Source organism: Malus domestica, chromosome 11 (assembly GCF_042453785.1).
Source record: "Malus domestica chromosome 11, GDT2T_hap1".
In the NCBI taxonomy this organism is placed as follows: domain Eukaryota; kingdom Viridiplantae; phylum Streptophyta; class Magnoliopsida; order Rosales; family Rosaceae; genus Malus; species Malus domestica.
The window spans coordinates 24,623,467-24,626,929 of record NC_091671.1 but is presented as its reverse complement, the minus strand read 5'-3'; positions in this window follow the sequence as shown (position 1 = coordinate 24,626,929).

Here is a 3,463-nt window from a genome sequence, read left to right as displayed (position 1 = left end):
TTCTTCTCTGCTTGTTTCTTCTGCACGGCGGGCAGGCACGAGGTAGAGGTATTGGTCTGTTTCTTTCTTCAATCTTTCCAAGTGTCCACCTCTTGCTTTCTTTCTCCTTGTCCCTAGCTGAATTGTCTCCACATGCTTCGAGGTATCATTTTCACTTCCTTTATCTGTCCCCCAGGCAGATGTGGTAGACGAAGAGAAAGCACAAGATGATGAAGATGAGTACTCGAGAGCAAGGCTAGGTAAGCAATCAAGAAGGGGTTCCAGGCAGTTGGCTCCAGATCGGAAGATTAATACCAAGTGCTGGCTGATTGCTCTCTTTCTCCTTGTCGTAAAACAAAGACAAGGAGAAGGACAGGGAGAAAGCATGATATGAGATACTCTTGCTTTCAACCTTCATGATATGAAATACTTTTGCTTTGGATGGGTTGTTTGCAGAGGTACCCCAAGGAATAAGGAACACTGAGTGACTCGAGAGGGTGTGGTGGAAAGGCATTCTCGGAGATAATGGAAAGTTATGTATGTCTGCCTTGCCATGGAGGGTGAAGGTCGACATTTATAGGAAATAATAACCGGTACTGTTCTTTCACTCTTGTCGGCAACCGTTGGATGATTTGAACAGTAAACTTCACGTGCTTTCTACTTTACCAGAAATCGTCAACAGATTGCCCGTGATTTCCACAAAGCAGACTCTGCATGTGACAGATGTTGACACGTATGGATAAAGCAGATTCCTCTCCGATTTCTAAGTTTGCCTCTTCGAAATCTGAGCTCCGTCGAGTGCAGAGGGTGCATGTGACGAGTGCGGACAAATCTGGAAAAGAAGATTTGCCATGGTTTCTGAGCAAGCTCAGCTTTTGAGAAAGCTAGTGCCTCTTTGATTTTTTTAGTTGGCCTCTTCGATATCTGGAATTGCCTCTTTGATCTCCGAAATCCCATCGCGTGTTGATTTTTATAGAGGTATGCAGGACGTTCAAAGCACACTTGAATTTCTACCTTCAAAAACTCCCTCTTTGCATTTCTACGATCTTGACTTGTTCGACCTCTTCTTTCTTTACCACCTCTGAAAAATGTCTGGCCCTTCTGATCGTCGTTTTAACTTGAACCTTGGTGAAGAGGCAGCTCCGCCTTCTCCAGACAACATATGGCGCCCATCCTTCATATCCCCTACTGGTCCCCTTACCGTTGGGGATTCGGTGATGAAGAATGATATGATAGCTGCGGTGGTGGCCAGGAACCTTGTCACTCCCAAAGATAACAGACTACTCGCCAAACGGTCTGATGAGTTGGCTGTTAAGGAATCTCTGGCTCTCAGTGTGCAGTGTGCAGGTTTCGTGTCCAACATGGCCCAACGCCTATTTGCCCGAACCCGTCAAGTTGAATCGTTGGCGGTGGAAGTGATGAGTCTCAAGCAGGAGATTAGAGGGCTCAAGCATGAGAATAAACAGTTGCACAAGCTCGCACACAACTATGCCACAAACATGAAGAGGAAGATTGACCAGATGCAGGAATCTGATGGTCAGATTTTACTTGATCATCAACGGTTTGTGGGTTTGTTCCAACAGCATTTGCCTTCGTTTTCTAGGGTTGTACAGCGTAATGAAGCTCCAAATGATCAACCCCTGATGCCTCCTCCTTCTGGGACTTCGCCGACTGCTGAAGCTCCGCCGACTGCTGAAACTTCTCCTAAGCAGCCTTTGTGAAGGCTCCCTCTTGTATTTATATGCTTAATGTTCCTTTCGTTTTTATGAATGTAAAACTACCTTGCAAGAAGTTGTGGTAGAGATTGTTGGAAATATGCCCTGAAAGTCAATCTTTGGAAGAAACCTTTCAGGACAATTGAATCGATGTATGGATGATTCTTATACATCAAATGGCAAAGATACTAATTAAGACTATCTCAATAAACGGTATATGTCCTAAATAGTGTATCCATGGACAATGGATCGATTGAAGAAGTAATCTAATGATGTTAGACTACAGAGACCTTCTTCACATAACCAAATGTCCAAAAAGGTTCCTGGTCATTGGATTGTCGGAGGGATACTGACAATGCGTAAACCGGTACATACTGTGTCCGCTTCAATTGGAAGGATGGAAAGTCTCATCCCATTCGTGTTGTGACACTAAGACAAGTATGTAGGTGCTCATTAAGGGAATGAGTTCACTGAACACAATCGAACGAGAGTACTTGCATGGAGGTCTACTCACATGTCAAGCAAGTAACTCTAATGGTTGGAATAATGTAAGTAGTCCTTTGACCTGAGGCATCGTCGTTGTCTTGTGGTTAAGTACTTGATCTTTGATTATGTCAAAAGTCACTCTATCAGAATGTCAACGGCATAGTTGGGGTTAAGCCACTTAGTCATGAAGGCAAGTGTATGCGCAACAAGGAATCTCTAATCCTCGATAAGAGAGGAAGAATACTCTAAGATATGATTCGGGAATCTTCGGCCGAAGTATCGAGCGTAATAAAGGAAAGCGTTCCTATACGACTCAATTGAATCATACAAGAAGGAATAATCACATTAGGGGTTTGACATAATATATCCATACCCTAATGATGTGATTGAGAGTATTGTTTTAGAGAAGGATCGAATTACATTGTAATTCCAACTGAATAGGTTCTCCGAATAAACTTGTACATTAGCTTGGGGAGCTATGACATATGGTTAGATGGCACTCATAGCTTGTGAGTTCTTCTAGATGATTAAATGTAGTCGTCAAAGAAGAAAGGTGAATTAAAATGAAGTTTTAATTCACTAAGTGATTGAATTAAATATAATCAATTGGATTGATGCCTGATGTGAGAATTTCTTGACACACAAATTAAACCCTCTTTTTGACAATTGTAGTATAGATGTAAGTAGGGTATCGTTCTAGGCCGGGGATTAGGAGGGATTGCTAATCTATTCTAAATTAATTTAAAAATATTAAATAAGACTCAAGGACACAAAATTAGGCTAAAAACTCTAATAACTCGAAACACACTTAAAATGACTCAAAATAATGAAAACAATTAAATTAAACACTAGGAACTGAAATGGACGGAAATTAAATTAAAAGACTAACAATAAAGAAAACTAACTAAATAATATAATTTAATAATGGATGGGTGTTTGGTTTTGACTAGAAGTAAATTAAACTTAAATAAATTACAGAATTGACAAAAACATGAAATTAAGGTGAAAGGATAAGTGATGGATTAGCTAGAGGGTTCTTCTCTACACATGACACATATGCAACCTAAATTGATTTTCAGTTGTTCTTTCAATAAGTTGTGAATCTCAAAACTCCAGATTAACCGTGAACAGCACTTTTTTAATCTTCAAGTTTTCCTTAAGTTATTGAATTGGACGGGAAAACGCATACAACAATTCAAAACATTCTTCAAAAGTCCCCTACGTGAAAAGCACAATAGAGATACAATCAAAGATCATTAAACTTTGTGAAAACTATAAGCATT